Raw genomic sequence first — 14,582 nt, 5'->3', positions numbered from 1 at the left:
TTCATTTAGAAACCATTAGTGAATTGATGCACCTTTAACAAATGATACCAAGATTATTAAACTAATGAGATAATCAATGTAAATTATGAAGTTAATGGAAATAGTATCCTCTCTGTGAATCCTGAAATTAATTGTTTGTATTTTATGTCCCTTTAAGTGATTCTGACCACAATTCTTAATTTATAGATATGCATTTCTAATGTATTTATTTTCTTTTGACATCAACATACACATATAACATAATTTATGTAAGAACTTACCTGATAAATTCATTTCTTTCATATTAGCAAGAGTCCATGAGCTAGTGACGTATGGGATATACATTCCTACCAGGAGGGGCAAAGTTTCCCAAACCTCAAAATGCCTATAAATACACCCCTCACCACACCCACAAATCAGTTTAACGCATAGCCAAGAAGTGGGGTGATAAGAAAAAAGTGCGAAAGCATAAAAAATAAGGAATTGGAATAATTGTGCTTTATACAAAAAAATCATAACCACCACAAAAAGGGTGGGCCTCATGGACTCTTGCTAATATGAAAGAAATGAATTTATCAGGTAAGTTCTTACATAAATTATGTTTTCTTTCATGTAATTAGCAAGAGTCCATGAGCTAGTGACGTATGGCATAATGACTACCCAAGATGTGGATCTTCCACGCAAGAGTCACTAGAGAGGGAGGGATAAAATAAAGACAGCCTATTCCGCTGAAAATAATCCACACCCAAAATAAAGTTTAAATCTTATAATGAAAAAAACTGAAATTATAAGCAGAAGAATCAAACTGAAACAGCTCCCTGAAGTACTTTTCTACCAAAAACTGCTTCAGAAGAAGAAAACACATCAAAATGGTAGAATTTAGTAAAAGTATGCAAAGAAGACCAAGTTGCTGCTTTGCAAATCTGATCAACCGAAGCTTCATTCCTAAACGCCCAGGAAGTAGAAACTGACCTAGTAGAATGAGCTGTAATCCTTTGAGGCAGAGTTTTACCCGACTCGACATAAACATGATGAATTAAAGATTTTAACCAAGATGCCAAAGAAATGGCAGAGGCCTTCTGACCTTTCCTAGAACCGGAAAAGATAACAAATAGACTAGAAGTATTTCGGAAATTCTTAGTAGCTTCAACATAATATTTTAAAGCTCTAACTACATCCAAAGAATGCAATGATCTCTCCTTAGAATTCTTAGGATTAGGACACAATGAAGGAACCACAATTTCTCTACTAATGTTGTTAGAATTCACAACCTTAGGTAAAAATTTAAAAGAGGTTCGCAACACCGCCTTATCCTGATGAAAAATCAGAAAAGGAGACTCACAAGAAAGAGCAGATAATTCAGAAACTCTTCTAGCAGAAGAGATGGCCAAAAGAAACAAAACTTTCCAAGAAAGTATTTTAATGTCCAAAGAATGCATAGGTTCAAACGGAGGAGCTTGAAGAGCCCCTAGAACCAAATTCAAACTCCAAGGAGGAGAGATTGACTTAATGACAGGTTTTATACGAACCAAAGCTTGTACAAAACAATGAATATCAGGAAGATTAGCAATCTTTCTGTGAAAAAGAACAGAAAGAGCAGAGATTTGTCCTTTCAAGGAACTTGCAGACAAACCTTTATCCAAACCATCCTGAAGAAACTGTAAAATTCTCGGAATTCTAAAAGAATGCCAGGAAAAATGATGAGAAAGACACCAAGAAATGTAAGTCTTCCAGACTCTATAATATATCTTTCTAGATACAGATTTACGAGCCTGTAACATAGTATTAATCACAGAGTCAGAGAAACCTCTTTGACTAAGAATCAAGCGTTCAATCTCCATACCTTTAAATTTAAGGATTTGAGATCCTGATGGAAAAAAGGACCTTGCGACAGAAGGTCTGGTCTTAACGGAAGAGTCCACGGTTGGCAAGAGGCCATCCGGACAAGATCCGCATACCAAAACCTGTGAGGCCATGCTGGAGCCACCAGCAGAACAAACGAGCATTCCTTCAGAATCTTGGAGATTACTCTTGGAAGAAGAACTAGAGGCGGAAAGAGATAGGCAGGATGATACTTCCAAGGAAGTGACAATGCATCCACTGCTTCCGCCTGAGGATCCCTGGATCTGGACAGATACCTGGGAAGTTTCTTGCTTAGATGGGAAGCCATCAGATCTATTTCTGGAAGTCCCCACATTTGAACAATCTGAAGAAATACCTCTGGGTGAAGAGACCATTCGCCCGGATGTAATGTTTGGCGACTGAGATAATCCGCTTCCCAATTGTCTATACCTGGGATATGAACCGCAAAAACTAGACAGGAGCTGGATTCCGCCCATACCAGTATTCGAGATACTTCTTTCATAGCCAGAGGACTGTGAGTCCCTCCTTGATGATTGATGTATGCCACAGTTGTGACATTGTCTGTCTGAAAACAAATGAACGATTCTCTCTTTAGAAGAGGCCATGACTGAAGAGCTCTGAAAATTGCACGGAGTTCCAAAATATTGATTGGTAATCTCACCTCCTGAGATTCCCAAACCCCTTGTGCTGTCAGAGACCCCCAAACAGCTCCCCAACCTGTCAGACTTGCATCTGTTGAAATTACAGTCCAGGTCGGAAGAACAAAAGAAGCCCCCTGAACTAAACGATGGTGATCTGTCCACCACGTCAGAGAGTGTCGTACAATCGGTTTTAAAGATATTAATTGAGATATCTTTGTGTAATCCCTGCGCCACTGGTTCAGCATACAGAGCTGAAGAGGTTGCATGTGAAAATGAGCAAAGGGGATCGCGTCCGATGCAGCAGTCATAAGACCTAGAATTTCCATGCATAAGGCTACCGAAGGGAATGATTGTGATTGAAGGTTTCGACAAGCTGAGATCAATTTTAGACGTCTCTTGTCTGTCAGAGGACACTGAATCTATCTGGAAACCTAAAAAGGTTACCCTTGTCTGAGGAATCAATGAACTTTTCGGTAAATTGATCCTCCAACCATGATTTTGAAGAAACAACACAAGTCGATTCGTATGAGATTCTGCTAAATGTGAAGACTGAGCAAGTACCAAGATATCGTCCAAATAAGGAAATACCACAATACCCTGTTCTCTGATTACAGACAGAAGGGCACCGAGAACCTTTGTAAAAATTCTTGGAGCTGTTGCTAGGCCAAACGGCAGAGCCACAAACTGGTAATGCTTGTCTAGGAAAGAGAATCTCAGAAACTGATGGTGATCTGGATGAATCGGAATATGCAGATATGCATCCTGTAAATCTATTGTGGACATATAATGCCCTTGCTGATCAAAAGGCAGGATAGTCCTTATAGTTACCATTTTGAATGTTGGTATCCTTACATAACGATTCAATATTTTTAGATCCAGAACTGGTCTGAAGGAATTCTCCTTCTTTGGTACAATGCAGAGATTTGAATAAAACCCCAGCCCCTGTTCCAGAACTGGCACTGTGGTAAAAAAGTTCCTTTCCCTCCAGTAACAGTTGAGATAATAGAACCCAACTGAGAACCAAATAATTTATTACCCTGGAAAGAAAGGGAAAGCAAAGTTGACTTAGAAGACATATCAGCATTCCAAGTTTTAAGCCATAAAGCTCTTCTAGCTAAAATAGCTAGAGACATATACCTGACATCAACTCTAATGATATCAAAGATGGCATCACAAATAAAGTTATTAGCATGTTGAAGAAGATTAACAATGCTATGAGAATTATGATCTGTTACTTGTTGCGCTAAAGCTTCTAACCAAAAAGTTGAAGCTGCAGCAACATCCGCTAAAGATATAGCAAGTCTAAGAAGATTACCTGAACATAAGTAAGCTTTTCTTAGAAAGGATTCAATCTTCCTAGCTAAAGGATCCTTAAAGGAAGTACTATCTGCCGTAGGAATAGTAGTACGTTTAGCAAGAGTAGAGATAGCCCCATCAACTTTAGGGATTTTGTCCCAAAACTCTAATCTGTCAGATGGCACAGGATATAATTGCTTAAAACGTTTAGAAGGAGTAAATGAATTACCCAAATTATTCCATTCCCTGGAGATTACTTCAGAAATAGCATCAGGGACAGGAAAAACTTCTGGAATAACTACAGGAGATTTAAAAACCTTATTTAAACGTTTAGATTTAGTATCAAGAGGACCAGAATCCTCTATTTCTAATGCAATTAAAACTTCTTTAAGTAAAGAACGAATAAATTCCATTTTGAATACATATGAAGATTTATCAGCATCAACCTCTGAGACAGAATCCTCTGAACCAGAGGAACCATTATCAGAATCAGAATGATGATGTTCATTTAAAAATTCATCTGAAAAATTTGAAGTTTTAAAAGACCTTTTACGTTTACTAGAAGGAGGAATAACAGACATAGCCTTCTTAATGGATTTAGAAACAAAATCTCTTATGTTAACAGGAACACTCTGAGTATTAGATGTTGACGGAACAGCAACAGGTAATGTAACATTACTAAAGGAAATATTATCTGCATTAACAAGTTTGTCATGACATTCATTACAAACAACAGCTGGAGGAACAGATACCATAAGTTTACAACAGATACACTTAACTTTGGTAGATCCAGCACCAGGCAGCGTTTTTCCAGAAGTATCTTCTGACTCAGTGTCAATCTGGGACATCTTGCAATATGTAATAGAAAAAACAACATATAAAGCAAAATTGATCAAATTCCTTAAATGACAGTTTCAGGAATGGGAAAAAATGCCAGTGAACAAGCTTCTAGCAACCAGAAGCAATAAATAATGAGACTTAAATAATGTGGAGACAATAGTGACGCCCATATTTTTTAGCGCCAAAAAAGACGGCCAAATTATTTGGCGCCTAAATGCTTTTGGCGCCAAAAATGACGCCACATCCGGAACGCCGACACTTTTGGCGCAAAAAAACGTCAAAAATGACGCAACTTCCGGCGACACGTATGACGCCGGAAACAGAAAAAAAAGTTTGCGCCAAAAAAGTCTGCGCCAAGAATGACGCAATAAAATGAAGCATTTTCAGCCCCCGCGAGCCTAACAGCCCAAAGGGAAAAAAGTCAAATTTTAAGGTAAGAAAAAAATTGATTATTCATATGCGTTATCCCAAATATGAAACTGACTGTCTGAAATAAGGAATGTTTGAACATCCTGAGTCAAGGCAAATAAATGTTTGAATACATATATTTAGAACTTTATATAAAAGTGCCCAACCATAGCTTAGAGTGTCACAGAAAATAAGACTTACTTACCCCAGGACACTCATCTACATGTAGTAGAAAGCCAAACCAGTACTGAAACGAGAATCAGTAGAGGTAATGGTATATATAAGAGTATATCATCGATCTGAAAAGGGAGGTAAGAGATGAATCTCTACGACCGATAACAGAGAACCTATGAAATAGACCCCGTAGAAGGAGATCATTGAATTCAAATAGGCAATACTCTCCTCACATCCCTCTGACATTCACTGCACGCTGAGAGGAAAACCGGGCTCCAACCTGCTGCGGAGCGCATATCAATGTAGAATCTAGCACAAACTTACTTCACCACCTCCATAGGAGGCAAAGTTTGTAAAACTGATTTGTGGGTGTGGTGAGGGGTGTATTTATAGGCATTTTGAGGTTTGGGAAACTTTGCCCCTCCTGGTAGGAATGTATATCCCATACGTCACTAGCTCATGGACTCTTGCTAATTACATGAAAGAAAATATATTTAAAACAGACTATAAGTTGAATGTTGACAGCATATCTATTCCAATTTCACTTACATCTCATTGTAGTAGTATAACAAAATAAATCACTGTGTGTAATGCACATATTTTAGATGATTAATATCTTTCTATTTTTATTGATTATATTTAATTATCCAACGATATATTGCTATAGGTAGGCTGACCATATTTCCGCTTTAATAAGTGACACATATGATAAATACATATATCATTGTTCTTATTAAAAAAAAATCTTTAAACAGCTCTGAAAACATCCCTGACGTATTTCTCATGTTTCCCTTTTTAAAGTGGAAAGATGGTCACCAGAGCTATAGATAACATATAATGTATAACCAATCCACATTTTCTTAATGTATCTAGTAGCATTCTTTCTTATTTAAAGGGACATGAAACCCAATAATTTATTTCATCATTTAGGTATAACATTCTATTTTAAATCAATTTAAAATTTACTTCTATTATCAAATTAGCTTCAGTCTCTTGGTATTATTTTTTTTAAGGAGCGGCAGTGCACTACTGGTTTCTAATTGAAAACATAGGTGAGCTAATGACAATCGGTATATATATGCAGCCACCAATCAGCAGTTAGAACATAGGTTATTTACTGCTCTTGAGATTACCTCAAAACACATTTCATCAAAAGATAACAAGAGAAAGAAGCAAATTTAAATAATTAAATAAAATTTTAAAGGTAGTTAAAATTGCAATCTCTTTCATAATCGTGAAAAATAAAATGTGGGTTTCATGTCCATTTAAACCCTGCTGCTTCATAAATAGTTCATAATCTTCCTATTATAATGAAATATATAGTTATTACCAACAATGGATTATATTTCATATATCACAGTATTCTGTTATCTAGCGTTACATTATGTGAAGCTGTGCATTACATAAAATAAACACGCTTCATAGATATCAATATAGCACATACTAGTTTTTAAAATATAAATATGTTTCTTATTGACATGCAAAGCTGTAAAATCTGTCCTTTGATTGGATTACGTTTTTACGCGATCTCGGATGCGCCATGTTGCTTAAGACGTCACATGCAAAGCTGTAAAATCCGTTCTTTGATTGGATTACGTTTTTACACAATCTCGGATGCGCCATGTTGCTTAAGACGTCACATGCAAAGCTGTAAAATCCGTCCTTTGATTGGATTACATTTCTATGCGATCTCGGATGCGCCATGTTGCTTAAGACGTCACATGCAAAGCTGTAAAATCCGTCCTTTGATTGGATTACGTTTTTACGCGATCTCGGATGCGCAATGTTGCTTAAGAAATCACATGCAAAGCTGTAAAATCCGTCCTTTGATTGGATTACATTTTTACGCAATCTCGGATGAGCCATGTTGCTTAAGACATCACATGCAAAGCTGTTAAATCCGTTTTTTTGATTGGATTAAGTTTTTACGTGATCTCAAATGTGCCATGTTGCTTAAGACGTCACATGCATCCGTCTGATTGGATTACGTTCTCCTGCAATATTTGATTTTCCACGTAACCCACATTTGCGAATGGGAACACAAGTTTAAAACCATGACTTTCTTGGATTATGGATTGTGTCAATCATGTACATTGTTGAACCATAGCTGATAAAGAACACAAAAATATCTTTTGATCGCTGTCTTGTTGAAGAAATGAATGACGGCAATATGTTTTTCATGCAGAATAAATTTTTAAGCAAGTGCAAATCCATGAATATACTCCATCTTGTTTAATATGTTTATCAACAATATTTTCTATTTTACTAAATAATTAATGTGTTGTATTGAATTTTCTACATATATAATTCCTAAAGATGCGCTTTTGTATTTGAATAAATTAATCAATATGCATTGACCTTTATCATTTGATAAATATATGAGATGTCTACTTATTTTAGATGTTATGTCCTGATATTTTTTCTTAATGCAAATGCTCAGTATCGTGTCATGTATGGCTTCCACATTGTTAATCTCCAAATATAGTACTGTGAGCATATATTTCTAATGTATCTCTTAAAAGGACATGAAACCCAAAATGTTTTTTTTTATTTAACAGACATTTTTAACCCGGTTTGCAATTATCTTATATTCTCAAATGTGCTTCAGTCTCTCGGTATAATGTGTTGCATGAGCATCAATACACTACTATATTATAAGTAAACACATGGGTGAGTCAATGACAATCAGTAAGTATATGCAGCCACCAATCAGCAGAGCAGTCCTAGATAAACCTTTCTGGAAGGGATAACAATATAACGAGTCAAAGAATGTGAGTAAGTGTGAATGTTGTTTAAAATGTTAGACTCTCTCAAAATCATGTAAGAGAATGTTCTGCTTTCATACACCTAAATGAAATGTCTTTCATAAAAAATTCAAACACTATAATGTAGCTTTAAAAAAATACACTTTGAGGGTGGAGCCAGCAGCAGCGATGGAAGCTGTGTAATCTCTGAGCTCCGTGACCCGGTTCCATAGATCGGCTCAAAACTACTCACAAATTCCTAATTTCCACAAAATAACATGCTCCCATGAAAGCCTTATAGACCGGGAGTCATGAGAAAGCCTTTTTAAGCAGATCCGGTGGACTCACTCTCGTCTTAGAGCCTCATCGCACCTATACCCGACGACGCACTAATTTTTACCCGGCCGGGAGCTAGCCTTGTAACCGGGACTTTACTACGTGTCTTGCCCGCCTTGGGGAACCCTTCCCCACCCTGGCCGCTGACCCGGACCGCCACTAGGCGTAATCACAGAGACTCTTACCTACTCTCGGGCCCCACCGCCATTACTTGGAGTAACCCACGCACACAGCACAGAGACTGCAGCCGCACTATAAGAAGCCGGAGGTCACTTCTTCTACGGGTAAGGAGGGGGAAATAGAACAGTGTCCCGCACCACCCGGGCTCCAACTAAAGACAGGGGGAGCGAATACAGACAGGCATACCCATAGTGAAGATTAACCATCTAGCCAGAGGCCAGCTGTGTGGGGCCTACAGATTTTTACCAGTGCAGTTAACCACGTGGCAGAGTCACCACGCGGCAGAGTATTGACTAACACTACTCAGACCCCAGAGGTCCTTGAGCTCTGCACCTGGCCTTTATTTTATCCTATTTTATTGGACATTACCCTACAAATCAGCGCACCTGATTCAGGTTTTTTCTCTTTCCTTTTAACCATATCTGCTTAGAAAAGGGATCTGTAGCATACTTTTACACCTTCCCACTGCACAATGAATGCAAAACGCACTACGAAATTGAATAAACCCCCTAAGATGCAGAACCACAGAGACAGTATGGTCGCTCAGTTTTTCTCGCCCCCTGCCACAAAAGTTGGTGACAGTGCTGAATCAGCTAAGTCGCCAAAAAAGAAGGTACAGTCCTCACAAATACAAGAAGATGACACTGAAGAGAGCACACCTGTCCCCAACACCATCCTCTCTACTCTAGCATCCAAGCAGGATATAGCAGACATAATCCGCTCGTGCATCCGGGAAGAGATAGCAGAAATAAAGCAGGACCTTCACTCAGTGGGCAACAGGGTGGAGGCCTTGGAAGAATTCACGGACCACCTTCAAGTGGAAATCAATACAACTCAAGATTCAACAAACCATCACACAGCTCTTATAGCAGATCTCTTCGACAAAATCGAGGATCTGGAGAATAGGAGCCGCCGGAAAAACCTCAGAATCAGAGGTGTACCTGAGTCGGTATTACCCAAAGATTTCCCAATTTATCTCCCGGCTTTATTCGCACATCTCAGAAACACCACCCCCTCCACAGATATCCCTTGGGTTCGAGCCCACAGAGCCCTCAGACCGAAACCCCCAGACACTGCCCCCCCAAGGGACATCATTATGAAGTTTAGAGAGTTCAACGAAAAGGAAGAGCTCCTAAACCTCTGTCGTAGGCATCAGCCTGTGAAATTCAGGGGGGTTGTTCTCCAATTTTTTCAAGACCTCTCCCAACGTACATTGCAAAGGAGGAGAGACCTTGCTCCTGTAACATCTCTGCTCAGACAGAAGAAAATTCTCTACAGATGGGGATTCCCCTTTCATCTCTATGTTCTTCATGGAAACAGAAAGCTAATTTGTAGAACCTTGGAAGATGTCAACGCCTTTTGCCAGGCCCTAGAATTGGACCCCCCCAGAAGATCTTTCTCCAGAGAACTTTCACGAACCCCCTAGAAAGAAATCTACAGGATCTGCCCTGAGAGATTGGCAGCGTATACCCCCCAAACCTCAGTCTAAACCGCTGGCCAAGTCCTCCGGCTCGCTTTCTAGAGCCACAACTTAATCGATCATTTTTTATCTTAGCTATCTCTACGAATTGAACACTCTACTAGAGACTTTGCCCGGCGCTACAGTTTGGCCGCTGGGTAATGTATAGCCTCAATGGCCATTAATCTAGATGACTCCTGGTCTAGAAATTAGTAAATTTAGGAATTTAGGAATTATTGTATTGTATTGTTGGAATTATTTTACCAATGTAATTGAGCATTAGTTAGTCTTAAATGTATAACACTTACTTTGGAACGGGTTATAATCCCTCCCTCTTAACACCAAAAGTTTAATGCCTGCATTAGTATCTAGATTTTACATGAGAAAATGTATGTTTTATTTTGTGTTTTTATTCATGTTCTTTTTGCTATGTGACAGAGATTCAGATCCTAGGGCCTACTTAACACAGCCTACTTTCTATACTCTACAACCACGCCTGCATGCCTATCACTTATTGCAGTCATCAAACTATAGACACCAGACACACCAGCACCATGGAAGGCCACACTAAAACTCTCACCTTACTGAGCCAGAATACCAAAGGCTTGAATTCTGCACAAAAACGCTCATTAGCCATGAGAGACTTACATAGGAAAGGGGGTGATATTCTCTTCCTTCAAGAGACTCATTTTTTAAAACACAAGGAGCCTAGCTATTTTGGAGGTTTTTACACTCAAAGTTTTCACAGCTCATTTGACCACAAAAGGCATGGCGTAAGCATCCTTATTAGCAGGCAGATTCCTTTTACACATATCCACACTTTCACTGACACTGAAGGCAGGTTCTTATGTGTAACTGGCACCTTGTTTGGCTCCCCGGTGACATTGGTTAATCTTTATGCTCCCAACACCAGACAACTTCCCTTTTTTAGGAAAAGTTTTGCTAAGATTCTAGACCACACAATAGATGCACTATATCTTGGAGGAGACTTCAATCTCCCTATTCAACCACATTTAGATTCCTCGAACCCTCGGCCCACAACACCTAAACACACAACCAAACAACTATGGAAACTTATGCTAGACCAAACACTGTTTGACACCTGGAGATTCGTCCACCCTGAGAAGAGGGACTATACCTTTTTCTCTGCCCCTCATAGTTCATATAGTAGAATTGATTACCTTTTTACTAATCAAAGAGGCCTTTCCAATGTACTATCTTCCAGGCTCTCACATACCGTTTGGTTAGACCACTCGGCTGTAATAACAACACTTAAATGGCCATCAGCACCTAGTGGCAACTTTCAGTGGAAACTAGATGAGAAACTATTAGATTCCCCAACTCTAGTTTCCAATTTAGAAAAGCTTCTACAGGAGTATTTCAGATTTAATTCCTTACCGGAAACAGACCATTTTGTTGTCTGGGAGGCTCACAAATGCTTCATCAGGGGGGAATTAATAAAACAACAAGCACAAGCTAGAAAGAAAGCACGGCAGGTATATAAAACATCCACTGACCTACTAGCCAAACTGGAATATGACCATAAACGAAACCCTTCCTCCCCCCAACTATTAGCTGACTTAATGAAAGCCAGGAAAACAGTTCATGACTTACAACTTAGTGAAGCTAATGCATTGGCCTTACTGACTAAACAAAAATTTTACTTCGAAAGCAATAGGGCGGAAAAACTCCTAGCACGCTCCTTAAAACTGAAAAAACTTAAAACCTTCATTCATGAAATTAAATCTCCAACAAACCAAACTGTCAGTACCACCCCTGAAATACTTTCCCAATTTGAGGCGTATTATTCCAATCTTTACAACCTCACTAACCCTGACTGCCCCCCCCCGACCCCAGTAATGCCATAAACAGCTATCTTCTAAACACCCCTTTACCGCAACTTTCTGATGCACAAGCGACAGAATTGGACGAACCCTTTTCAATGACAGAGCTCATAACCACCCTTAAAGATTTACCATCGGGCAAAAGCCCTGGCCCTGACGGTCTCTCAGTCGCTTATTACAAAAAGTTTGCACCCAGCCTGCTTCCACAATTATGCACCTTATTTAACTTAGTTGACCAGGAACACCCTTTTCTTCCCCCCATGCTGGAAGCACACATTTCAGTGATCCCTAAACCCGGAAAGCCCACAGATAGCCCATCTAATTTTCGTCCCATCTCGCTACTAAACGTAGACGTTAAGCTTTATGCTAAACTCATAGCCAATAGACTTAATAAGTTCCTCCCCCAACTGATCCACACAAATCAAGTAGGTTTTGTCCCCAGAAGAGAGGCGCGAGACAACACCATCAAAATCCTAAACTTAATCGAATACACTCAGTCACAAAACATTCCTTCTATCTTCCTTGCCATCGATGCCGAAAAGGCTTTTGATAGGTTGGATTGGTTGTTCCTCAGATCAACGCTCACTCGTTTTGGCCTGAGAAACAAACTCATTGAGAAAATATTTGCCTTATACCACATGCCGAAAGCCACATGCAGGGCTGCCCTCTTTCCCCCATTTTGTTTATTCTGGCCATGGAGATTCTTGCCTCCAGGATTAGGAATGACGAAAAAGTCCACGGTATCCACATAGCAGATACTCACTACAAACACTCTACGCGGACGATATTTTATTTTCACTGACTTCCCCCTCACAGTCCCTAGAAGCACTTTTGCCGGCTTTAGGTACCTATAGCACTCTCTCTAATTTCAAAATAAATAAGCAGAAATCAGAGTTTCTAGGTATCGACATCTCAGACCAGACAGCCCAGCAGATCACTAATCACTACCAATTCCGGTCCCAACCTTCTTCCATAAATTATCTAGGGATAAAGCTAACGACCTCAAAGGAGGCTCTATACCACCAAAACCACCAACACCTTTTTGATTCCATCAGAACAGACATGGGAGCTTGGCGTAACAAATTCCTCTCCTGGCTTGGTAGAGTCCAAGCATTCAAAATGAGCATCCTGCCTCGCTTTTTATATATGTTCCAAACCCTACCCATCCAACCTCCCCTACATTACATTCGCAGTGTGCAATCTTTCGTTAATGGTTTTGTATGGGCCCATAAACGCCCTAGAATCTCTAAAACCACCCTCTACAGGAAAAGGGACGAGGGGGGACTAGGAGTACCCAACCTTTTACTTTACTCACAGGCAGCGCAACTGACTAGAATAGTCGACTGGTGCAAAAACAGTATTGATAAAGAATGGGTCAAGCTTGAGCATGATCTATCTACTTCACGGAGTCTAGGGTCAGTGTGCTGGACATACAGGCAACATAGGACATTACCACCTCTTACACCCTCGTTAGTAACTGATACACTCTCCACATGGGACCACCTCATAGGTTCACAGAAAGGCATATCGACCTTACCCTCGCCACTTACCCCCTTACTACACAACAAAGACTTTCCTCCACTACTCCACAAACGGTCCCAGGAACTGTACACACTATCTGCGGGTTTACCCTGCCATCTTGTCCTAGAAAAAGGTACCATCATTCAGAAAACCGCCCTTGCGGACAAGAACATAAGCTTTTTTGAAAGATGGTTCGAATATTTACAACTAGCACACTTTTTCTCCCACCACAAAGACAAACATAATCTGGTAAGAAATCTAAACCCATTCGAAACACTATGCCATTCCACACTATTAGCGCAGGGCACTCTCTCTAAGATATATAAAATCCTAATTACTCTACACTCTAAAAACCTCCCGTCATATACAAAAGCATGGGAAGCCGAGTTGGGACATGAGATCCCCTCTGAGACATGGGACATAATATTTCAACAAATGGGGAAGGCTCCCTCCTCAATGGGAATCACTGAGACGAACATAAAACTCTTAGAAAGATGATACCTTTACCCCAGCAGGCTCGCTAAGATTTATCCCCACACAGATCCACTATGTTGGAGAAACTGCAAACAAGTAGGAACACTCCTCCACATCTGGTGGGATTGCCCCACACTTCAGCCTTTCTGGCTGGACATCCACAGAGAAATTCAAAAGGTATATAACTATCCCCTTCAATCCTTTAACGCTATTATTTAACAAACCCCCTAAGATCAAATGCAAATACAGACAGGTCTTATTATACATTATGCTCAGTGGGGCTAAGCAACTGATCCCTAGAATGTGGAAACAGCGACACATTCCTACTCAAAAAGACTGGGTGCATAATGTCACTCTTCTCCTCTCCCTGGAAAGGTTTCACTACCAGAAAACAAAAAGGATGGATTTCTACTGCGCCATGTCCTTTTATTGGGAAACATACACCCACACACTTTCTAGACCTCTGCCATAACTAACTAACAATTCTCTGACACTCAGACACCTTGTACAGCCACATTAACCCCCGTAGTATATAGCAAAAATAGGACACATCTGACTCACCCGGAAATTCACCCTTGAGCCGCACTCCATCCGAACTGGTTCCCTAGACCTTATATCCTATCACTCAACTAATACCTTGATGACTGCAACTTATTTCTCACGTGTATCAATATCAGTAAGTTCCTTCTTTTTCTTACATGGATCTCTGTCGCATTGCTTGGTTTAAATGTTAAGTGGAAGTTTCATCCACATGTGTTAATTTAAAAAAGAAAAAATCCACAAGCTACTATGAACTTTGCCAGAACTTTATGTGTGCCTCTGC

This window comes from Bombina bombina, chromosome 5, assembly GCF_027579735.1.
Source record: "Bombina bombina isolate aBomBom1 chromosome 5, aBomBom1.pri, whole genome shotgun sequence".
NCBI lineage: Eukaryota > Metazoa > Chordata > Amphibia > Anura > Bombinatoridae > Bombina > Bombina bombina.
Note: the sequence above shows the minus strand (reverse complement) of the source record.